The sequence below is a fragment of the Protopterus annectens genome, chromosome 1.part2 (assembly GCF_019279795.1).
Source record: "Protopterus annectens isolate FY-2018-M chromosome 1.part2, PAN1.0, whole genome shotgun sequence".
NCBI classification, from domain to species: domain Eukaryota; kingdom Metazoa; phylum Chordata; order Ceratodontiformes; family Protopteridae; genus Protopterus; species Protopterus annectens.
The window spans coordinates 1,165,650,314-1,165,677,784 of NC_056727.1; positions in this window are offsets into that span (position 1 = coordinate 1,165,650,314).

Sequence of the window (27,471 nt, forward strand, 5' to 3'; positions counted from 1 at the left end):
ATCTTAGGCCTTCCTCTTTTCCTGTTACCTTGCAGCTTCATCCTTAGCATCCTTTTCCCAATATACCCAGCATCCCTCCTCAGCACATGTCCAAACCAATGTAATCTTGCCTCTCTAGCTTTGTCTCCAAACCTTCCAACCTGGGCTGACCGTCTAATATACTGATTCCTAATTCTGTCCATCCTTGTCACAAGCAGTGCAAATCTTAACATCTTTAGCTCTGCCATGTCCAGCTCTGACTCCTGCCTTTTTGTCAATGCCATTGTCTCCAACCCATATAACATAGCTGGTCTCACTACCCTCTTGTATACCTTCCCTTTCACTCTTACTGGTACTCATCTGTCACAAATCACTCCTGACACTCTTCTCCTCCCACTCCATCCTGCTTGTACTCTTTTCTTCACCTCTCTTCCCCACTCACCATTACTCTGAACTGTTGATCCCAAGTACTTAAACTCATCCACCTTCACCACCTCTACTCCTTGCATCCTCACCATTCCTCTATCCTCCCTCTCATTCACACACACATATTCTGTCTTAGTCCTACTGACCTTCATTCCTCTCCTCTCTAGAGCATATCTCAACCTCTCCAGGGTCTCCTCAACCTGGTCCCTACTCTCACTACAGATCACAATGTCATCTGCAAACATCTTAGTCCACGGGGACTCCTGTCTGATCTCATCTGTCAACCTGACCATCACCACTGCAAATAAGAAAGAGCTCAAAGCAGATCCTTGATGTAATCCCACCTCCACCTTAAACGCATCTGTCACTCCCACTGCAGACTTCACCACCATCACACTACGCTCATACATATCCTGTACCACTCTTACATACTTCTCTGCCACTCCTGACTTCCTCATACAATACCACAACTCCTCTCTAGGCACTCTATCATTTGCTTTCTCCAAGTCCACAAAGACACAATGCAACTGCTTCTGACCTTCTCTATATTTCTCCATCAAAACCCTCAGAGCAAACATCACATCTTAGTGCTCTTTCCCGGCATGAAACCATACTGCTGATGACTAATCATCATATCCCATCCTTAACCTAGCTTCCACTACTCTTTCCCATAACTTCAAGCTGTGACTGATCAGTTTTATCCCTCTGTAGTTACTACAGCTCTGCACATCACCCTTATTCTTAAAAATAGGTACTAAAACACTTTGTCTCCACTCCTCAGGCATCCTCTGACTTTCCAAGATTTCATTAAACAAGCTGGTTAAAAACTCCACTGCCATTTCTCCTAAGCACTTCCATACTTCCACTGGTATGTCATCTGGACCAACAGCCTTTCCATTTTTCATCATCTTCATAGCTGTCTGTACTTCCTCCTTGCTAATATGTTTCACTTCCTGATTCACTATTCCCACATCATCCAACCTTTTCTCTCTCTCTCATTCTCTTCTTTCATCAGCTTCTCAAAGTATCTTACCATCTGCCCAGCACACTCACCTCGCTTGTGAGTACATTTCCCTCACTATCCTTTATCACCCTTACCTGCTGCACATCTGTCCCAGCTTAGTCCCTCTGTCTAGCCAATTGGTACAGGTCCTTTTCTCTCTCTTTATTGTCCAACCTTACATACAAGTCTCCATTTGTCTTATCCTTAGCCTTCACCACCTCTCTCTTGGTCATGTTCCTCATCTCCTTATACTCCTGTCTACTTTCTTCATCTGTCTGACAATCCCACTTCTTCTTCACCAGCCTCTTCCTCTGTATACTCTTCTGTACTTCCTCATACCACCACCAGGTCTCCTTGTCCTCCTTCCTCTGTCCAGATGTCACACCAAGCACCTTTCTAGCCGTCTCCCTTACCATCTCTGCTGTAGTTACCCAGCAATTCGGTAGCTCTTTACTGCCCCCCAGTGCCTGTTTTAACTCTTCCCTGAACTTCACCTCACAATCAGCTTTATCACCCTTTTTCAACTTCCACCATTTGATCCTTGGCACTGCTCTCACACTTGTCTTCCTCTTCTTGATCACCAACATCATCCTACAGGCCACCATTCTATGCTGCCTAACTACACTTTCCCCTGTCACCACTTTACAGTCTCCAATCCCCTTCAGACTGGCCCTCCTGCACAGGATATAATCCAGCTGTGTGCATCTTCCTCCACTCTTGTACGTCACCCTATGCTTTGATTGATTACATTAATCATGCAAAAAACATGAACATAGTAAGCTTAGACATAAATAGTGCTTTGATTCTGCCCACTGGGTATATCTACGGTCAGTTCTAGAAGAATATGGATTTTCTCAAAAATTCACACTATTAATTAAATCACTTTATGAAAAATCTTTAGCATACATAAAGATTGGATCATGCCTTTCTAAATCTTTAGAAATTACTAAAGGTACAAAACAGGAATGCCCCTTGTCTCCATTATTATTTATCTTAGTAATCAAAGCTTTTGCAAATTATATTTGAATGGATAAGAAAATTAAGGGTGTACAAATTGACAGTAGTCTAGAAATGAAGGTTCAGTCGTTTGCAGATGATATTTTGTTAACTTTAAAGGTTGATAACATGTCTCTAAAAACTCTATTAAATTTAAATGAACACTTTCAGAAACCCTCAGGTCTTAAATTTAATGAAAATAAGACACATATTACTTATAAATTCTAAAAAGAAAAACATAGATAAGGATTTATCTAAATATATAGCTGCTGCAATAAAATAAAATACTTAGGGGTTACATTAACAGGTGAATTAAATAAGACAGTAACAACAAAATAATATTCTAAATAACATTAAAATACTCATTCAAAAATGGAATAACTACTTTTTTGCAATGGGCGACAGGCACTACATAATTAAAATGATTACGTTTTCAAAATATTATACAGGAGGACTCAGTCTTCCAGATATAGAAATATATGGAGACTTAAACCTTGACATGGTTATTAATAGAACGTGCTGGAGGGACAGATTCAACACCCAGAGACTCTTGTTCAAGAGGAATCTTGACCAATGGATGGGAAATCGCAGATATACCCCAGGGATTACTTCAGTGTCACTGCTTGACAGAGGTACAACAAAATAATAAGGCATAGTTTTGGGCAGATAGCCTAGTATGAACCTATGAACCTATGAACCTATGTCCCAATAAACCCAGAATAGCTCTGAATCATCATTTAAATGACTGGTATATCCAGTATGAGGAAAGCAGGCACAGATGTCATATAATAAACAGTTTATTAGCACAATAAAACACAGTGCAAAGCTTTCGAGTATAGTGACTTTTTCTCAATGCAATAGGCTTAATGACTGGGAAGCAGGAGGACTCAGTCTTCCAGATATAGAAATATATGAACTATCATCTAATACAAAAACAATATTATTATGGGTAAATAATGCTTATTCTACCAGATGGAAAAACATACATGAAAAGATATGGCTAAAATCAGGTCTTACATTACCATCTCAATATACTGAGTTGGTATCAAATAATCTTTTGAGGATGAAGAGAGAACATCTTACAGAAAACAAAGGGAAGCACATAAGTTCTAAGTTTATAACACACTCTCCAAAGCCAAGAACACAGCATCCATGGGACCTGACAACATCCCAGGCTACGTTCTACACGAACTACAGAACAAACTGGCACCCCACCTAAGTACCATGTTCAATCATAACCTCACCTCACGCTATGTGCCCACTGAATGGTACACAGTGACGGTTATCCCACTCCACAAAGGGGGAGCCACCACGAACCCCAGTAGCTACCGCCCCATTAGCCTGATGAGCCTGATCTGCAAGGCTATGGAATGTATCATCATGGAACTTATAAACAATGACATTGGTAATCTCCAAACTCTGGACCCCACCCAGTTTGGGTTTGTAAAAGGCAGATCATGTCTCCTAAACCTGATAGACTTCTTTGAAGCGGTCATCAAAGCCGTAGATGAGGGTAATGTGATTCACACAGTCTATCCAGATCTCACCAAAGCTTTCGATACCATCCCCCACTCTGGAATTATAGATAAACTCACTAAACTAGGTATAAATCCCTATGTCACAAGATGGGTTGCCATCTAGCTCACTGACAGAACCCACACTGTGAAAGTAGCAGACTCCAAATCCAGCTTCAGACCATTGACAAGTGGAGTACCACAGGGTTCAGTCCTGGGTTCTCTCTGGTTTGGTATCTACTTCTCTGAAGTACAGGCTAACACAGAAGGTCTTTAGCTAATGAAGTTTGCAGATAACTGCAAACTAGGAGCCATAATCAAAACTCCAAAAGATGTGGACATCCTACAAAAGGGCCTCACTGAGACAGATGCTTGGTGTCAAAGCCTGGTGTCAAAGCCTCAAGCTCAATGATAAAAAGTGCATTGTCATCTCTTTTGGTAAAAACTCTGTACCCATGAACTACCACATAGGCAGCAGTCTACTTAACATGGAAAGTGTGATAAGAGACCTTGGGACACAGGTTGACAGTAGTCTCTCCTTTGATAATCACATCACCACAGTAGTCAGGAAATCCTTCTATGTGGCACACCTCATCACAAAAGGTTTCTCATCCAGGAATAAAGAGGTCATTGTTCCCCTCTACTCATCACTCATTAGACCCATTATAGAGTATAATGCCCCTTTTGGTATGTACCTTACAAGACATCTACAACAACTGAAAAGGCTGCAGAAATACCTCACAACGAGGTTTACCAGCTTCAAACAGATGCCCTACACAGACCGTCTTAAAAAACTGCAGCTTTACTCCATCACATATCGCCTACTCAGATGTGATCTCTGCCTAACACCCAAAGCTATGTCAAACCCAGAGATTTTAGACATGCTTCACTTAAAGAAATCCCAATCCTTCCAAGCTACATGCTCTAGGGACCTAAACCTTGTCACCACAATAAACAGAACATGCTGGAGGGATAGATTCCTGTCCCAGAGCCTTCCCATACTCTGGAACAAACTACCTATCTATATCAAACAAAGCTTCTCATTAGCACTCTTCAATAAAAATCTTGATGATTGGATGGGAGATAGGAAATTCACCCCCGGGATCACTTATGTGGCTCTGCTCGATAGTGGCACAGGAAAATAATTTTCTTGGGTGGCGAAAGCCAGGGTACCTTTTGGCTAGCCTTATATAGGCCCTAGGGCCAATAGCCTAGTACCTACCTATGAACCTATGAACCTATGAAAACATATTAAAAGGATATAAAACCTTTATGAATCGGAATCCCAACATAAAAGCTTGGTCATTCTTGCTATATCCTATTGCATGCACACAAAATAACATAACAATGTTTGATATAGATATAATCAAGACTTTCTGAAAGCATGAACTGATTTATTGGCATCAGTTACTAGACTCTGGAAAAGTTTTAATACTGGAACAAACAAGGAACCCATTTTATTCAGGTAATGATCTATGGTTAAACATACAGGAAATAAGACAGTACATTTTAGACAGAACAGTGACAATGCAATTATCAATCAGACAAAACATGCCTACATTTATAGAACACGTGTGCTTTTCAACAACACAAGCTGTTCATGGTAACGTTTACTTATCAAACATCTATAAAATAATTAAGAAAGCTAAATATATCATACAGAGGATCTTTGGGGGTACTGTAATACAATAAATAATCAAATGCCAAATGACAATGACAGGAAAATAATATTTCTTTCCAAGAAGCTAACATCCATTTCATTGCAATGAAAATGGAAATGGTTCACATGCAAATGTATTCACAGGTCCTTTATAACACCACATACAATTGAAATAATGTTTAAACAACATATAGGATGCTGGAGATGTAAAAGGAACTTGAGATCACATTGGAGGCCTATGTTTTATGATTGTCATTTACCTATACCACTTTGGGATAAAGTATATTTCTTCTTGCAAATAGATTTTTAATGATAACAGTAATTTCTCTAAATCTTTGATTTTATTTAATGCTCCCATATTCCAATGTGTTGCTAGAACAACGTTTTCACTGTTATGGACATTACTGGCTATAGTATGCAAAACCATTGCTAAAAATTGGAAAAGTGAGACTTTACCCACATTTAGAGAATACAGAAACGTTGTATTGGGGTCTATATTACAAGCTCGAAAACTTTAAAGAGTGAACGCTCTTTTATCGAGCTGTAAACATCAACACCACTAAAGAGCGAAGACATGGAACAGCGATTTTTTTTCCCAGGGAAAAAAATCACCGGGCCATTTTTGGGACTTTGCCATTTCCTCCACTGTGGTGTGATCTTGGAGTTGGTATATTTAAGTGGGGGGGGGGGGGTAGGGGGTGAAGCCTCACAGTTTATTTTGTGTTTGCATTTCTTTTTATTTTTATTTTTGTGTAGCAGCGATTTTTTTCCCTGGAAAAAAAAATCATCATTCCGTGTCTTCACTCTTTACTGGTGTCAATGTTTTCAGCTTGACAGCTTTCGAGATTGTAATATAGACCCTTGTATTGAATGCATCATGAATGGAAAAGAGAACAGAAAGAACCACATCTTATTGCAACTCTTGGAAGAAAGCGAATGAAATAACGGAGATGACTGTAATATCTAATGGAATGAAGTTTTAAATGTAAAAATGTGGAAATCATGTAAACTTATAGACACCTCTGCAAAAAGTTGGCTTAGATTTCATAGGTGTTGACTGTATATAGTTGTTATCCTCTGTAAATTATGTTTTATATTGCAAATTTATGAAATTACATTAATTTTGTAAAATCTATAAAAACATTTACACAAAAAAAAAAAAAGAATACAGGCCCACAAAAGCTCTTCTGAACACAAACAGCATTAGGTCATATGGAAGAACATGGAATTTCACATTAAATTACAGGTCATGATACAGTCAAATAATGAAAACCAAGGAATCTGAAAGAAAGAAGTGGAAATCTGCTCTAAAAATTAGTTTGAATGCAATAATGTTTTCTGCCAAAAATAACCTGAGTATAATTGAGCAGCAGCATGAAGGTATGTTCCTCAGTTCACTGGAACTAATTAAATATTACAGTACAGAGCTTATACAACTTAGCAGCAGCCTTATAAAGGGATCATTATCTTAATTTTCACCTGCAATCAAAAACGAGTTTATCAATTTGCAGCATTCTAATTTGAGAAGTAAGATTCTTTCTTACATCAGTAATGTGATTGTATACCAGATGTGTGAAATTATAAAATATGTAAAAGTTACATCTGGTGGCTGTACTAAGAAAGAAGTTTTATCAGTTTCATTAGTATCACGAATAAATAAGAGCTGATATGGTATCAGAGATAGAAAATAAACTAAAGAAAGATGGCTTAAATATTGTTAATTGTCATGGTCCAGACTATGACAATGGGACAAATATTGCCATAAAGTATTGTGGTGTTCAGACATTAATTTTTGAAAACAATCCTTATGTCAGATTTGTCCCATGTCCAGGTCATTCTTTAAATTTAATTGGGTATTATGCCTCCGGTGTGTCTGGAAAGATGATAACATTTTTTGGTACAATATACAGGCTATTTACTTTTTTTGTTGGTTTCGTAAGTAGATGCGACTTGCTGTCAAAAGAATTACAAGTAACACTAAGGGGTCACAGTGACAGAAGATGGTCTGCAAAGTTCAGAGCAGTGCATTCACTCTGTCTTCAGCTACCTGTGGTCTTGGAAATCTTGCTGGATCTAGCAGCTGATACTACTAGTGCAAGTTGCAACTGACACTGTTGATAGACCCACTCTCCAACAAAACAGAGTGGCTTTGCTTTTATATGATGTTGAATAATGTTGAACAAAATACTTGGCGTAGTTTATTATGTGAACCACCATCACCAGAAGGTAGGATTACCAGTTGATACTACTGCAAATTATGTCAAGGGACTTGTATATAAAATGCACCACGTATATGAGGATGTTTCACATAACATAAAAATGCTAAAGAATATTCAAAATGCATATCAACTGAAGCAGCATTACAGAAAAAGAGGAAGAGGAAAAAGTCATTTGCATCTGTGAATGCTACTGATGAAAGACATCTGCTTTCACATGAGCAAAACTTCCAAGAATAATACAACACTATTCTAGAAACTTTACCACATGGCTGATGTAGATATATGAAACACTGTCAGAAGTAGCTTATGATTTCAACTTTCTATCATATCGGGTTTCTCTTTGTCGGCTATGGCTGTTGCTGTCTTAAAGAAATGTGTGCTGATTTGGTGTTGAAGTATTCAGAGGATTTAAATGCCATAGAAATTGTACATGAGGCAGAAGCTTCAAATTTCAGACACCAGCTCTATTATAAGAGTTTAATAAAGCCACACTGCTTATCTTGTTTAATCTAATTCATGAGTTAAGTTTTGATACATACTATCCAAAGATTTAGGTTGCTCTCAAAATAATTTAGACTCTGCCGGTCACCATTGCATCCTGTAAACTTACATTTAATAATCAGATACAGTATGGGGTAACAAAGATTTTTGAATTGTGCCTTATTATCTATCAAAAATGATATGGGCAGTACAGTAGGTTTTGAAAACGTGATTGATAACATTGTTTCATTCAAGGCAAGAAAATCAACTTATGATGATGTGGATGTGTAAACTTTCTGCCCGCATAGATAGCTGAGATAACAACCTGAAGGTCAGTGATATGCTGAAAATCAATTCAAAATGTATAAAGCCACAAGACAGATACTTTTGGCTCCTTTGACAGCCATCAAGTAGAGATGTTTGATTCATTTAAGGGCCACAAAAAGAGACTTCTGATAAGCCTCAGAAAAGGGAGACTAAAATGAACCTTAGATTGCATTTAAAAAGTATAGAAATATAAAAAGTATGTTAGAAGGACAAATACCAACTTTGGGGTACCAAATAAACAGCAAAAAGGGTACCTATAAATGTGGCACTTGTAAGCAGTACAAATTTATCATGAGGGGTGACAAGCTTTATATACATGGAAATGACTGGGTTAATAAGAAGAGCACTACATCTGTAGCTCCAAAAGAGTTATATATGTGGCACATTGCCAACATTGACCCAGTTTTTATATCAGGAAAAACAAGAGGTCATTAAAAGAATGTGTATGAACACACATAAGGTTAAAAAATATAAATTCATTTAATGCTTTGGCTAGGCACTTAATTCATTTTCCAGAACATAATTTTAAATTTAGGTTTTGGATTCCATCAATGTTGATTCAAGATGGGGAACCTGGAGGTTGAAGTTAGAGGTTTTAAAGTTGAAATGGCAACCTATGACAGCTGTTGGTAGGCGCCCATAGTTGAACAAAATTGTTTATATTGATAGTACCCTTAAATTGAAACAGATTAAATTATAATAGTGATTTTTACTTATTTAAATGTAAATATTTTAACATGGTTTGTGCGTGTTGTGATATATACAATTTTTTTTTATAAATGCAGTTAATAGAGTCAATGTTTTAAATTATTATTAATTTAAAGTTTAAATTGCATGTGTTGCTTTAAGGAAATAATTGAAGCACTAGCATTTTGTGAGATAATGATATTTAAATGGTGGTAACTTTCTAATTCAGTTGTTCTAATGAAGTCCAGGTGAATTTATGGATGAAAGCACTTAAAAGTTTTTAGTTTGGTTCATTTTGTTATCCAATAAACACGGCTGATGGTACATGTCAGGGACTTGTGTTTTTTTATTGGTTCTGAGCTTTTTGTCGATACTCCCATTTGGCTTTTTGTTGGATTTTGTTTTTTTTTTTTTTTTTTCATAAAGTCACCTGCAGCCAGCATGGATCCCCCAGCCATTTCTCAAATGGACAGACAAACCAACATGTTTTCATTAGTTGGAACCCCACATTACTAATTCAGCAATTAACACAGCAGGTTTCCAACCTTGTTCCTACAATCAACTTTGTGGAGCAGTGTGTATATGTAGTAATGAAGCTACCAGTGGAGTGGCGAATAGGGAGATGAATATTTCTATCACTACTGCCCTGCAAAATGCATCATCTTGGGTGAAACATCCTGCCTCTACAGATGAACACTGTAATTGTCAGGTGCTGGGTTCAACTGTGGCACATTCAACATGGATGACTGGCAGTACAGATGATAACCAGAATCGGGTACACGAATGACTGGACAATAACTGGGTATTCCATTTGTGGAGAAACCAGATGGCGATATTTTGACAGGAGTTTAAAGCAGTATGAACACAAATTATCCAAGTATCATAGATGGCAGATGAAGAATGCCTATTTTAGGGAGTGTATTAAGATTGGACATATCCCTAAGGATCTACGCTCATGGAAATTCCCATTTGGACTAAAAACAGGTACTGAACTGCACAAGCTATTGTTAGCCCTGTTTGACAAGCAGGCATATGAATTAATGAAACGTCTGATAAAGTTTAATTTACAGGAAATGGATGGACTGGTCCAAGACATTGAATATATAGACAGCCGTTTAAGAGGAATTTGTTATTTGATGCATATTTGCACAAATATAACAAGATTTTTATTGACATTACTATATGAGTAATGAGATTAAAAACAGAAAAGAGAAAAAAATTATTAAGGGACAAACAAGAATATGAAAGTAGAAGCAAAACAAATAATGGAATTGAAGGGGTTGGTCATGTCAATGAGGATGTGTTGTATGTTCACAAATGTGAAACAGAAGATATCCCTTTAGATTTACCCCAGTACAAAGATCAGAGAGATTAATTAATGGGATGGGCTTGGTCTCCAAGAACAGGGACAAATGGGTCCAAGTTCAAGTAATGAGAAGACAAAAATCAAGGGATAAGGAGGGGAGAGATGTTTTTATATGAAAAGGAGTTGATTGGTCCAAGTATCATATACAATCACATGAACAAATATGTGATATAAAATTTGATGAAAGACATGCAAATGTGTTGGAGAAAGATTTTAATTTTGTACACTGTAGAAGGGCAAAAGTGACAGGCCTGTTAATCAATTTGAAGATTTTTACTAGAAAGTTAAATTTAGCCATCCATTTTAAAGATGGAAAACAGGTTAGGAATACAACATTCACTGAGACTAGCTTGTTTAGCCCACCTTTAAATTTAAGTATACAATTGTTTGAAAAATGTGTGAGTTTGATATCAGGAAGACACTCAATAGTAGAGTTTCCAATATATGCTATAACACAAGTGGAGATGAAAAAGAAATATTAACCCAAGATATTAACAATAAATGTATCAGGGTTATAAAGCCAGATAAAAGTGGAAGGTTAGTCATTTGGAATGCCTTAGATTATATCAACAAAATGGATAGCATTTTAAGAGAGGATACTTACCAAAAGGTTTTGATAAGGAAGTCAACACTGCTTATTCAATAATAGATCAAATTCTCAATGATATGGTTTTGCAGGGGTAGGTAGATTATAATTTGTATTTGGTACTTAGAAATGAACAAAGTAATCTTTGGTATTCCAAAGATCTATATGGATTTGTGAGACCCCACCACCACCCCATTAAGACCTATAGTTACTGTGAATAACTCCAAAACCTACTCCTGGCTAAATATATAGATTACAATTAAAGACTTTATTTCAGAGAAATCGGTATGTTTTGAAAAATTCCTGAGGTTTTCTTACTAAAATGAATCCATCGTTGTATGATTAAAATTTTATTTTCATGACGAGCAACGTTAAGGATCTTTTTTCTGTTATTCTCCAATGGATGGGGGGAATGTTTGAAAAGTATTTAAGTGAATTTGCAGAATTCATTAGCCAACCAATTCATTGGTGGAACACTTTTATGGATTTGATGATGAGAAATAACTATAATTTTTTGAAGTTTTTTTTTAACCATCAAAAACAGGTGTATTTATTTATATTTATTTAACATTTGTTGACCGGGAATGTCCCACTAGGCTCCACAGAGCCTGCTTTCAGCAGAGACCCAGGGAGAAATGCTCCAGATGCATATCTTTGGAATGTGGGAGGAAACCCACGCGAACACAGGGGGAACATGCAAACTCCACACAGAAGGCACCCCAGCCAAGAATCGAACCGGAGAGCCTCTTGCTGTGAGGCGACAACGTTAACTGCTGCACCACTGCGCCACCCTGTGAGAGGATACTTAGCTATCTGGGCCGCTTGTGCTCCCATGTTTACCAATGTTATTATGGCACACTAGTAACATAAATTTGTATTCAGTCCCCCCTTTAGTCATTATTGGAACTCATATGTCTGATTTTTGGATATTTGTATTTTTGGAAGGGTAGCGTTGAAGAATTAGGACAATTTGTGGCCAATATTAATAAAGCTACTGATTTTTTACAGTTTATAGGTTCATAGGTTCATAGATTAATACTAAGCTAACTGCCCTTGTGAGCCATTTTAAGCCTAGCCAATTATTCCTTGTGAGACTCAAACCCTGCACCTTGTGTTTGTAAGGCAAACACCTTAACCATTAGGCCACTCACCCACTACATTTACATTTTGTGCTTCTGATAGTAATGTTAGGTTTTTTTTGTGATGTTAGATTAACTAAAGATTTATGTAAATTAACTTTGTTATTTTAAAAAAATCTACATATTTCAATACTTTGTTACATTTTTCTAGTTGTCATCCTTTTCCCCAGAAAAAGGCAATAATTAAAGAACAAATGGTTGGATAGTCAGAATGACATCTGAAGAGAGTATGTTTTTGGAAGTAACCAAATAGTTAACAGAAATGTTGTTGACCATAGGTTACTCTAGGGAATTAGTTGATGAGGTTTCAGTGGAAGTAATTAAATAAAAGAAAAGAGAGGATTTATATTCCCCTGCTGGGGACCAATTCTGAAATTTTTAACCATAGCCAAAGGTCTATGATAAGAAACCCATAGAAGGCAATTAATTTGTCTTACACCTTAGATATGAATGAAATAAAAAATGTTTTGTGACACAATTGGAATATTTTTGAGTAAATGAAGAAATGTGTAAAATACTAGGTAATAAACCTAAGATTGTATTTTAAAAGGATAGAAATATAAAAAAAACACATCAGAAAGGTAAACACCAAATTTGGGGTGTCAAAATAACAATAAAAAGTACCTATAAATGTGGCACTTGCAAGCAGTGCAAATTTATTATGGAGGGTGACACGATTTATATTCATGGACATTATAAGGTTAATAAGAAGGGCTACTACAGCTGTAGCATTAAAAGAGTAATATATGTGGCATGTTGTCAGAAATGCTCTAGTTTTTACACTGGGAAAACTGAGAGGTCATTAAGAGAATGTGTATGAGCACACATATGACATTAAAAAATAAATTAATGTAGTGCTTTGGCTAGGCACTTAATTCTATTTCCTGAACATAATTTTAAATTTCAGGTTTTGGATTCCATTAATGTTGATTCAAAATGGGGAACCTGGAAGTTGAAGTCAGAGGGTTTACAGTTGAAATGGCAGTTTATGGCAGCTGCACATAGGAGACTGGGGTTGAATTAAGCTGTTTCTGTTGATACTGTCCTTAAACTGAGACAGCTGAAATTATAATTGGGATTTATTACTTATTTAAATGCAAATATCTTAACATGGTTTGTGTGTGTTGTGATATATACTATATTTAGTTTTTTTATAAATCCAGTTAGAGTCAATGTTTTAAATTAGAATTAATTTTACATTTAAATTGTATGTATCACTTTGAGGAAATAATTGAAACAGTGATGTTTGGTGGGGTAATGATATTTAAATGGTGGTTAATTTCTTATTCAATTCTTTTGATGATGTCTGGTAAATTTATGAATGAAAGTGCTTAACAGTTTTTACAAGTTTGTTAATTTTGTTATCCAATAATGTGGCTGATGGTACATGTCAGGGACTTGTGGTTATTAATGATTTTGAGTTTTTTGGTTGATATCCCATTTAGATTTTGTTGGCTTTTTATGCCTGGTTTATACAGTTTATACCCCACATGGAGTGCTACAGCACTCAGGTCTTAGTAACAAAAAAATATATCTTTTATACTGTAGCATACTGCTTGTTAAAAGTGTTGCAAAAAGTTGCTACAGTTTATACACACTCAAGTTTCAGTTGCTACAGTTTAGACACACTGAAGTTTCAGCTAAAAAAGATTTATTTTTTTACTTTTAAATTGTAGTAAACTGCTTGTTACAATCAGCAAAGCAGTTGCTAACTTTTAGGCCATACACAGAGCACTGCTGCACTTAGGTTTGACCACAAATGCAATACTGGCTTTTAAAAGATGTTGTACATTAAAGAGTGATTGGGATCAGCTGCCCTAACTATGCTAATGACACAGGGGTGTCCAACCTTTTGGCTGGCTGGGGCCGCATTGAGTGAACAGAAATGGTCTTGGGGCCGCATATAAAATATATCATATAGTTAACTCTTTTGTTTCTCCGGAAGACCACAGTCGACCTCCTGGCAGTACTGTAGGTGCATTTGAACAATGAATAAATGTAATAAATGCCTAATATATCCTTAAAATTCTAATTCTCATTCTAATTCTAATTCTCTAATATAACAGTTAACTCTAACATCTTAGTTAAAAAAAAAATATATATATATATATATATATATATATATATATATATGTGTGTGTTTTATTTTTTATTTTTTTTTGTACAAATAAACAGATATTCACTACAGCACTAGCATTTCTCACTGGGAAAACCATTCCAGCAGTCCAACTATGTAAAATGCCAACATCAGCAGTCCTACAATACTATAATCCACAAAAATAAGCCAACAAATTTGCAATAAAGTAAATAATTCACATTACTGACTTAATAAAACAATTCTGAATAAGCTACAAAAGGGTCTCACCCAAACAAATAACTGGTGCCAGAAATATGGCCTCAAGCTAAATGCCAAAAAATGCATCATCATCCCCTTTGAGGAGAGTGATGTCCCTACAAATTATCACATTAATAACAGTGTTGTAACCACGCAATCAATCATATGGTACTTGGGCACCCAGGTTGATACAAACCTGACTTTTGACCACCACGTTGTCTCCGTTGTAAGGAAAGCTTTTTACATGGCCCACTTAATTAGTAAGTGTATCTCATCCAGGGACAAGGAGGTCATAACATCCCTGTATTCTTCCTTTACAGGAGCCATTATTGAGTGCAATGCCCCTTTTGGCATGTGCCTCAGCAAAACACCCTGCCAAAACAAAGACTACAACCATTTCTGACAAAAAAGGTCAAAGGACTAAGTTCACTTAGTTATCCAAACAGACTAAAAAGCTTCTTGCTTTCCTCTGTCTCTCACTGGCCCCTATAAATTTCATCATTGGCTTGCTTTCCAGGCTAAGAAAGATCCTGCCTTAAGAAACTTCCTCTACATCAGAAATACTGGTTATACTTAAAATGCTCACTACAAAGACCACAGCCATCACTGCAACATAAACAAGCCACTTTTTATGAACAGGTTCTTGACACAAAAACCTTCAACTTCTGTAAAAAGCTCCTCTCATTATCAAACAATGTAGTTCAGCAACACGATGGCTGGATGGATAGCCATAAACGTAGTCCTTGGGTAAGTAGCATAGCCTTCATCAAACCAAATGGAAAATCCACATACTAACCTTTCCCAGCTGGATGGCTAAGATCTAATATTGGTTACTCAAGTCTAGTTGCCCAAGAAGAGGGGCATGTTTAACTAAGAATTCCATTTGCAAAATTATATTCAGTATACATATTAAATCTCTCTCTCTTAAAAACATATACACACACACACACACACACACACACACACACACACACACACACACACACACACACACAATAAAGCCCCTACTTGTAAAATAGGCAACCTCAGTAATCGCATGACACCCACTCACTGAATGAAATTGTCTGGAAGTCAAAATATCTGAAAAAAAAATCATAATAGAGATGGATTCATCCATGTAATTTCCCACCACCAAAAGGACCATCAATAAATCAACAAACAACTGCAGCAAATAGTAAATCAATAAGAAAACCATAAACTATAATGCTACATACTGGTGTAAACATATAACTTGTGTCAATCCCCAGGTTTATCCATACCAAAAGATTGTTTCAGAACTTTCTCCTAAAACCTTAAATCATTGATATTTGCCTTGCTGTAATTATAACTGTAAAAAAATGTTTTTAAGTTTATTCTGTACCTCAATGATTCTCACTGTTACGAGATGTAATCTCTGCCATATTGTATGAGTACTATATCCATAATTTGCTGTCTCCCTCTCTCTCTCTCTCATGTATTGTATTATATTGTTTTATGTTATTTTTGGAGCTTTTCTCCCCGAGCCTCCGCTGAAAATGGACCTGTGTTCAGTCAGACTTTCCTAGTAAACAAATGTAAAATAAAATAAAATAAATAAACTTCTCTCCAATCTAAAGCCATTTGACATTCAGACATTTTAATTTGTGCAGAAGTTACTCACAGACTGACAGTTTACTGAGCTGTAATGCTGGCCTTCACTTTTGAAAAAAACAAATTCCCAGACTTTGTCAATAGCTCAAAGTGTAGAGAGGATTATTTATTCATTATATATTTATTTATTTTTGGAAAACATCTTTAAAACTGTTAAATTGATTACACATCCATAAACACAGAAAAGTTATTTTGATTATGTAAACCACAGACTGCTGCAAGAAATCAAAGTCACATTAGCACTCTATGCTTATGTCCGAACAGATTAATCATACCTGTCAATCCAAAAGAAGTAAAGTAGCTTAATAAGAAGGTTATTTGCAAGGTTACATGGCAGTTTATATTGGAAATAAGCAGAGATATTAAAAAGGCTCTGTTTTTCATAATTATGCCTAAAAGTCTTCCAAGGTAAATACAACTTCTGATTTAGTATGGAACCATACCTCTCAATCTTAGAGCAAAACATCTGGACAAAGCGAAAAATGAAAGTGGGACACAGCCCCAAAAATAGTTATGCATCACAGACACCATTGAAACAACTGTAGCTGCAAACATTATACATCACTTATAATCTTTCTATTCCATCATTGTCAAACATTATATGGCTCATTCAGTCATGCCTTCTTTTGCATCAAAGAAATCTATGCTTTGTAATGACAAATGCATTAAAAATAATAAATAAAACACATTGCGTCAACATCCTGCAACTTCCTAGAGAGAGTGGCCTAATGGTTAAGGTGTTTGCCTTACAAATACAAGGTGCAGGGTTTGAGTCTCACAAGGGATAATTGGCTAAGCTTAAAATGGCTCGCAAGGGCAGTTAGCTTAGTACTAACCTATGAACCTGCAAGCAACCACAAAGCTTTCACTGAAACTAAGGCTGCTTGTTTCGCCAGAATGACAGCTCTCCCTAATTAAGTCTAATGGTATACAATCTACCAGTATCTGGACTACCTGAAATAAATTAAATTATGGCCTGTAAATTGAAAGTACACTTTGTTTAATTAAACTATATTTCTAAGCCCACTTACTATATTTTTTCAGTAACATCCCAATATCCATTTCCAGGTCACTTTACAAGACATTGGCTGTTGTAGACTTGGCATCCTTCAGAACCCCACAGGCCCACGCTAATACATTGTCCATTAAATGTAAATATCCATCCACTGTAAATGGCAAGAAGCTGCATACCCAAGTATTAGGTTTTGAAACAAAGAAACATATTTTCCGCAGTCTGTAAGTCTGTCTTTAATAATCATCTAATGTTGCAGCACTCCCAACACATAACCACACACATACACACTAAAATCCCCAACATTTAAAAAATGACATTGTGCCCACTTGATTTGCCAGTATTGATGATCCGCCAAAGCTATGCTTACTGTTGTCCAATCTATCACTGCTTAGAACCCACCAATGAAAAAACAGTACTAGGTGCTTTTTTGTTTGTCTGAAAAAAACAATACAACTTTATATGCTACAGTCCTACATAGTCAGTCCACTACTGACCCATTAACCCTAGGCTGCTGTCTCATTCTTACTCCCTGGAACTGCATTACCTTGGATGACTACTTTTATTTCCTAAGCAAAAGACACAAATTGGAAGATGAGGCAAAAATTCAGACATTCTTTGAACATCCATACAGTTAAGAGGTATGAGTTCATGTTCAATACAACACTCTCCCTGTCAGGAAAGCCACAATTGAATGAAAGTGTACTCTTAATGTATGATATATTTGTGAGCTAACTTGTTTGTGTTCAGTAGGTAGAATGATCATTGTTAGCCTCTTTGTGCATGTGCCGCTCTGTCATGCACACATATACACACATATACACACACACTCTTCTTCTACTTTCACGCACACAATTCTGCTTTCATGCATGCACTCACTCACTCCTTACTTACCTATTAACACAGGTAATTGCTGTCCCTTTCAAAGGCAACAGCGGCAAATCCATACATGAGTCCCTCATCAGCGAGAACACACACACACACACACACACACACACACACACACACACACACACACATGCACACACTGATTGTTCGGCGCAAAATAATGGTGTAAACACACTGACCCCTTTTTGGCTCAAAAACAAAACTAGAAGGGTGCTTTGGCACATGCCCACACCGACATTAGTGTTACAGGTCACGGGAGTGAAAAACACAAAACAAAAAAAGTGTTTTGGGGTATGTGTACATCGATGTTGCAGTTAGAGGTTGAGGGCCGCATAGAAGAGCTCTGAGGGCCGCATGCGGCACGCGGGCCGCAGGTTGGACATGTCTACGTGACTAGAGGAAAAACATGGAAAATATATATATGAAAAGTAACGCATTCAAGTATATTTAAATCAAATCACATCTGTCTATATAGGACTCATTGCAATGTTGCTGTGCATAGTGCAGAAACACACTGAGGAAAAGGATGAAAAAGCTTAAAGGAGCACACTAGGTAATAGCAACAGCACTCTTTGAAAGGTGCTAAGAAATCAGATGCCAGGAAACAGCCTGGTTCCATCTCATCTCACTAGAGAAAAAAACAATTTCCCAGCAAGATTACAAACAACAGTGTGCACCTATCACTTAGTAAATTGCAGAGAAACACTTATCCCAAATCCTGAGGTACTTGTTAATGCAGTCAAATATGGTAAATGATGTTACAATGAGCAACTTTCAGCTCAGTGTATAACAGCCCAGAGCACAATAGTGCCAATTCCACACAAGCATGCTCAATGTATAGCAAGACAGAAAAAGGCTTATACTTTGAGTGTGTAGTATTGGTGCAAATTGTACAAACCTTTTACAAATGAGTTGTTTTTCTTAGTGAAAAATAAAGTTTTATTGTTTAAGAAATTGTAGTCATTAATTTAAAAAAGGTCTTCTCACATAGTGGTCAATCCTTGGATTCCTCTCAGTATATTGGTTCAGTCAGTATGCCCAAAGAGTCAAGCTCAACAGGGTCTTCTCTTCCCCCTGATTCTGCCAAGCCCATTCCCTTGGCTATGGTTTTGTTAGATAGTAGGTAGGGACACTGGAAATCTCATTCATCCATTCATGTGTGTCACTAATTAGATGATGAGGCTCTTGGCTATCTCAAGAGAGTCATTGTTACTCCTGCTGTTTACACGCGCTTCATTGAATTTCTTCACTTTGACATTTGGAGCACCTGGCATATTTGGAACTGATTTTATTAACTTTAATAATTGAATCTGCTTGCAGACCATTAATAATGAGTTTTTACATGTCATCTGATCACTTGTATTGCACTTGATTGTTTCTTACTGTTTCCTTGCAAAATATGTAATCCTGATTTTATATTTAAACTAGTCTCATAGAATTTTTGAGATAAAAGAACTAGTTTTAATTCAGTGATTATTTTGAGTTTACTTTGTATTTTATTTTTATATTTTACATGAACAATCTGATTTAGTGCACTAGATCAACCGTTATTGTGATATGACTGAAGAGACTCACAATTTGTAATGCATTTAGTATGTCAAAATGAAACAACACATCACTCCTCCATTGTAACACACTCAAAGTGTTAGATGCAGTCTACACTAATACAGCTTAGCATAACAAGCTTATGTAATTACAAAGCATAAGCTAAGAGCCATGAAAAGATGTGTATCAAACAGTCCAAAATTGTTTCTACTGCACAGATTTTTCATGCGATACTGTTTATCTTAAAATACTATAATAAATGTTTTTCATGATAAAAATATGATTCTGAACTCAATATTTTCTGCTGTTAAAGATAAATACGGTCTGCATTTTCCACAACAATTTTTTCTTTGCCCCTATGAGCCTTCAGCCTAACATCAGCTACTAAACTTTCAATAATCTAGAACTCTGTGACAAATACAATCACATCCTATCCAATATAATCCTATGGGATATCCTATTGTATGAGTGTGGCTGCCCTTTACAAAGGTGAAAGGGAATGAAGAAAGAATAGGTGGCTAGCTGGTTGGCTTGCTTTTTGACTGGCTGGTAACTCCTAATAAAGGCGAGTACAGGTGAAGTGGGAAGATGAAGTGCAGACTGAAATGTGGAAGGCAGAATGGGCCTAGAAGTCATGCAGCTCCATCAGATGCCATCTGGATCATAGTTAGGGCTTTATCCCTCTATTCTATGGAGCTGTCAGCATTTCTCTAAATGGTAAAAGGAAATGAATAACACAAACTCAGTTATTTCTTAAAATGCCACAGAGTATATTGAGAACCTCAGGAGATGAATATTTTTCTCTGAATAGAATGACATTGCTATACCATAATTGTAAATTAATGGTGCGAGCATAGGCAAAGCTCCCGAGCAATGCAAAGCTGCATTCTGTCTGGCACATCAAAGCTGTAACAAGGGTGAGGTGAAGGGGAGTGTAGCAAGCTATTAGCATGCATGATTTTCATTTGCTGATGGTGCAGGAGGACATTACTGGCATTGATTTATGAAGCTGCATGAATGAAAGCTGGCACTGCATTTGTGGCCATGGCTAAAGCATGGTAGTATCCATTACAGTTGTTGCAAACCTGCTACATTTGAGCAAAGAAGTTTTTTTTTTTTTTGCTCTTTGAGTTGACTGGGGTGCCAGACTGGGGAAATGTACACAGTGATAAATGACCAGGTACACAGGGCCATAAAATATGAATAGATACAGCAGGTTAAAGAAACAAGATTGCATGATCATAACTGAATTCCATCTACTTTTAAGAAATTAACTTATGTTACTATATTCATAGATGGCAATAAATTCTGAGTCAGTCAAAAGACACAATAAACTGGCTGTTGCTGTATGTCAGGGTGTTGTACATCATTTTTTTTATTTATAAGTTCCTTCTGCTGATGGTATGGTTTACATTGGAAGAAAGTATTTAAAGCAGACATATTCCCTGGGATCTGGAAAAGTTACATACATGGCAGTGGCCAACCCAAGTCTGTTTACTATGGGTGCACAATAAGCCCCAAGATTCATTAAAAATTTATGAAACCAGCAAGTGTATGTGATGTTCAGCTCCTTATCTCAGCAGGGACCTGTGGGAAGACCATGTTTGACAAAGTTGTGGTCACAGAGAAGTACAATCACCAGTAGCATTCATCCTTCAAGCACAAGCCTCAGGGGCAGTCAGAGTGAACCCCTGTGCTTAATTGGTTATAAGGTTTATGTGCTGATTGATTTTTGTTAACCTGAGGATTCATATGTGTAGAGAAGATACTTGTGGAAGGCAGTAAAGGAAGTATGATTAAGGTAGGGGGGTACAGGAGGTAGAAGGGCCACACAAACAAATAAACTCGCACATAACATAGACAAAACTGCAAATAGAAGTGGTAACACAATCAGGGATGTAAAAGAGAATGGAGAAGATGCATGAGACATACACATAACTATCAAACTCAAGTAAATAAAGTAAAAAAAGGTAAAAAAAAACACATGATGGATGCTATACAGAAAAGTTACAAAATTATTGCTCAAAAGCAGTTACGACATCAGCAGTCTGATCACTGTAGCTGTACTATAATGCAAATGTCATGAAATGCAGCACCCATTCAACTTTTTTTACTTAGTTTTTACCAAACACTTCATTTACAGACTGAGCAGTGGAAGCAGTCATGCTAAAGCTGTCAGTGAAGCTCATAGCAGGCGATCGTTACACAATAGCAAAATGAAAGAATAAAGATGAAAAAAGTATACAGGCCAGATGGGACTTGAACTCATATTCCACTCCACTTACACTATACAAGACACTTAATTTACAGGCTGAGTTTCTGAAGGTGGTAGCTTTACCTATGTTGTATGTGCACACTTCTGTGCAATGATATTCAGCTCATTTGCATTACTGATGCCAGCTGAGGACAATATATAATAAATGACAGTAGCACTTAATTATTACCATATAATGATCAGTGCCAATCCTCGTTGGGTGTGTATGGGCATTGAAGGTGCCCTTCATAACCCATTCCACACAGGACAATCACAAGTGTTAAGGTATTTGGAAGCCATGGATGTACTTGTGTGAGGAGTGTTTATTTTTGACTTGATTAAAGGTTGGAAATAGGTGTGTACAAAAGGGGTGGGGGTTGGCATAAAGGTTAAAGTATTTATCTCACAGACCCAAGGTATCGCCTTTGCAGGGAAATTGGCTAGACATAAAATGGTCTGCAAAGGCAACTAGCTTAGTATTTAACTATAAACCCAAGATAGATGAAAAGTTAAACAAGCTGAGAGTAGAACACAAGATAAGCAACCAATAAATGAGCAGGATGGAGGTGAGAAAGGTGAAGTCATTTTTGTTTTTGAGGGGGACAAGTGACCAGTTTTCATGCATAAAGAGAAGGTACACTGGGGAAGGAAGTAAGGAATGTAAAAGGAATGTAACAGGGTTAGGTTAGGTAGCAGGAGAAGGCAGTCATGACTGACAGGGTGTGAGGTAATGCAGTGGAGGGGATACTGTGGTGAAAGAGACATCAGATAAACAGAGGGAAGACAATAATGAAGGGAGGACTGAACAAAAATAAGAGTGGTCATGGACACAAAAGATAGGAAACACCAGGTAGGGGATATGATGGGGTATTTGCTGCTGCAGTTTCTGACAGCTAAGACCTGATACCAGATAACTCACCAACCTGGGCATGTTATCCCTGTGCCCTATCTGAGATGGTAAAGTCAGTTCTGAATAGAGCTGTGACTCAACAACTCATTAGAGGTGGTTTTCCATTTGGCCATTATGGGCATCCAGTCTCTTGTCGATGATCTGCCCCGCAATGTCTGCCAGCTGTCGATGGGTGACAAAGATGTCACATCCATTAACACTGTAGCCAGTGGGTGCAACTGTACAGCGTCCTATGCAGGACTTCCTAAAGTGGTTGCTGCAGGTAGGGCAGGAGGTGTGGAGGTAATTATAGTAGGCTGGGACCCAGATCTGCTGGGTGCTACTGGTGATGGTGATGATGATGGCAGTGCTGCTGTCCCCTGTGGGGGGCTGATAGGCCTTGCATATTAGATGGGTACAGATCATGCTACTGCTGCATATAATAACAAAATAAATGGAGAGAATCAAAATAATAAACACAATAAATGTATGTAAGAGAAAAGACAGCAACAAAGGCAGAAAAAGAAGTACAACTGCAATGAAAACTGAAGCTCATATATTCACTGAATACGATGCCCTTAAACACAGTATGCTTCTTGAACCACAAAAACTTCACAAGCTAACAAGGCTGTTAGCATGTACAACTAACAGGGGGGCCTGAACCAACAGCCATCATCACATGTAGTCTGACACATAGAGGAATGACATGATAAGCTACTTAGACAGACTAACAGGACTCTTTAGTCCAATATGTAGTAATGATATCTGAGACCAATGTACACATACAAAGGAAACATGCTGCAAAGACATACAATTCACTCGCAAGTTATATGTAAAGGAAACACCTTCTCATTTATATTGAAATATGCCCACCCAGCCAATAATGGTGATCATGTATATTTGCCTCATCTAATGTTGCAGTGATATTAATAAGACAGAAAAATAAACCTTAAATATTTTGCATGATAATACAGCTGGCAGGGACGGGGGATTGGATCCACAGTGGTCATCACAGAGCTTTAACAGTCTGATCCACTTATACAAGAGGATACATACACAAACATACAAAACATTGAAAAATTGTGTTGCTACCTCTGAGCTACAGCAGTAATGACAGAAGTGGGACTGTTGTATAACAGGTAAATATTTCAGGAATGGATCCCTACTATTATTTGTATTAAAAGCAAGAAAGTCTAAAGAATGTATAGCCACTATGGCACTCAAATAGGTATTCATGTCTTCCACTGTGTAGCTGCCAATTTACTTCAATATCTTCAGAGACTATAGAAATACACAAAACACTGTGTAATATTTGTGGATGGCCTACAGTGGCACCTTAAATGTGTAGCTAAGCTAAGTTCTACTTATAGTACATAGGTGGTGTTTGCTATTTAATTTCATCCCTTCATTGGCCAAGGAGGTCAGGATGACTGCGCCACATGTCACTGTTATGGCAATGCCTCTGTTCCCTATAAACAGGATGCCAATGGTAAGGTTGACAGGCTGGGCTAAACTATTCAAGGTATCAATTTTATACTGCAACCCTTCATAGCCCTCATGCATGAGCCTTTAGCTGTAATCTTTATGGATGAGGTAAAGAAATATCTTAAGACTCCTCCACATCATACCTCTGTACTCTAATAAAATTAGCACTATCCTCGCTTTCTCAAGTTATGATGTCTCACCTTGAAAACTCTCAGAGGAAAATGGGAGCAAATTTTCCAAATTGGGTCTCACATATCACATAAGATGCACAGTGATGGGCATCAATGGACACCTCATTCGTGGGATGCATGACAAGCTCAGAAAATATAGGTACTGTATTACTATGGTTCATAGGGACACTTTTAGATGTGAAACAAGATAGTGGGCCGGATTCACGAAACCTCCGTGTAAGACTTAATATGTCTTACTCGGAGGCTGCAGTTGAACAGTATGATGTCAGCATGCCATGCATATGCATGAGGGCATGCTGAATCATAACCTAGGCTAACACGGTCCGTGTAGGAAAGTAGGGGGCGTGTCCGAATGCCGAGTACTGCAAAGGGACAAGCCCCCAGAAAAGTCAGAGGCCTGAAAGTAAACACCCACAAGTGAGTCCTTAGAAATGTCAAGGAATACAACACCACACTTCCCCACAGACTAAACCCTACTGAAAAATGTGTAAAACGTAAAAATAGCAGTTTCATTTTTTTTTTATAATTTCAAAAATGTTTGCCCGCATTTGTGCTCATTTGCACAGGTATGCCCTTCGCTCAGCCACAGTTAGTAGACATTGAAAAGCATATAAGATCTACATATGCAAATTAAGCCAAGTAGCAATAGCGTAGTGGTAGAGACGTTGGCCAAAGAGGAGGTAGTCACGGTTCGAGCCCCCGCAACATCATTCACCATTTTTATTTAAATAAGTATGAAACAATCCCCTGACACACATATATCTATATATATATATATATATATATATATATATATATATATATATATATAACTATAATTTAAGTAAAATGCAATGAAATGGGCCATGTATTTGTGAAGAAATCCGACAGAATAATTTATAAAAAAAGGATTATAATTGCCCATAGCTGAGCAGCGCTTTAACATGCTGTATATGAGTGCCCGTAGGTGAGCAGCACTTTAACAAGCTGCATATGAGTGCCCGTAGGTGAGCAGCACTTTAACAAGCTGCATATGAGTGCCCGGAGGTGAGCAGTGCTTTAACAAAGCTTAATATGAGTGCCCGTAGCTCAGCAGCACTTCACCCAGTGTAATATGAGTGCTCATAGCTAAATAATGCGTTACCCAGTGTAAGCCGTTTGCGCGGAGCTGCGCAGCACGCCAACCAGCTCACTGGCGGGCAACATTGGGCAAGCTGTATCAAAGCCGCCTTTACACAGACACACCTCCTAGCCTGTCTAGACAGTAGTAAAATAAAAAAAGCAATGCCAAGGGTCGAACCCGGGATACTGTGCACCATAGTCAACGTACAGAACCACTAAGCCATGACAGATGTACTGAGCAATACAGTATTAGCATATATATAGGAATGAATGAATGAAAATAGAACCATGACAAAGCAGGTTTGCTTTAAGCTGATAAATATCCAAAATGGCCAATCAGAGATAAGTGTGGGAAAACTGGCATATATAAGCCCCATAGGCGGGAATACACACCATAACTGATTGTGGTACCCATTTGTAGTCAGGATGGCAGGTGCAGGAGAGGGAAATCACTTTAGATCACAAAGGTGGGGTGGTGAGGAGTCAAAATATATGGTTTGGCTCCTAGTCCATGATCATGAAGCACAATTCATGCAGGGCCAGGTTCAATGGGGAGCGTACAAGGCACAGGCGTGGAACCGGTTGGCACATGATCTCACAAGTGCCACAGGCATTCCGAGGACTGGTGAACAGGTCCGTCACCACCATGCGGACCTGAAGCGACGTAAGGAGGACCAACTGAACCATTGGATCCAGGAGGCCCGACAAATACCCAATGCCCCACTACTGAGTAAGTATCCATGTAATTACGTATGTAAAAAATGCTATCCTAGCCTATAGTATGGAGAGGTATGTTCCAATATTCCTTCGTTTATATTACAGCTGCAGGTGTCCGTTCAGCGAATCGGCGAGCCTATGCTGATAGGCTGCTGAGATTGTGCCACCAGGCAGGTTAGTAGTTATTTAGTTGGTATTGTTATAGAATATAAGTGAAGCAGATTGTAAAAGAGTTCATTGTTGTAACCCAGTAATAAAGGTGAAATAAGCCTAGAATAAAGATTCTGCTAGTATTATATGATTAGATAAGTGATGCAGCCTGGAAAAGAGTGTATTGCAATCCAGTAATAAAGATTAAACAAGTCTCAAATAAAGTTTCCACCTGTATTGTAATATCAGATAACTGCTTCAGCCTGAAAATGAGTGGTAATCAATCAACAAAGGATAGACAAGTGTCGAATACATCCTTGTAAATTCTGCCATATGAAATAAGTGAGTCATCTGGAAAGGATTGTTGTAACCCAGTAATAAATGTTAATAAAGCCTAGAATTAAGTACCATTCTGAAATGTAAATATAAAATAAGTGAGAGAGTGTGAGAAAGACAGTTTGAAGCTACCAAGAAAGCTGTAATAAGTCTGGAATAATGGTATACTGCAGTTACTACATAATATGAAATGAATGAATGAGACAGCCACAACCAAAGAGTGTAATGTTTTAAATAAAGTACAGAACCTGGACTGTGTCCGTCCCACAATTTGGATATGTTTCTGTACCCTTGCATTATGGAGATAGTATGGTTGTATGAAATGCTGAACATCCACAGTTGTCTAGACCCATTTAAATCAAATGTAGCAGGATGCTGTACCTGAACACAGCCAGATATGAACATATATGAATAAAAATGGAATGTATATTAATGTAGCAGTAACATCCCCATCACCAACATTCCTAAGGTTACATACAGGAAACTGTACTAATACATGTAGGGGATATATATCTGCATCTACAAGGAATGTACAGTATATGTATAGGTAGTGTAAG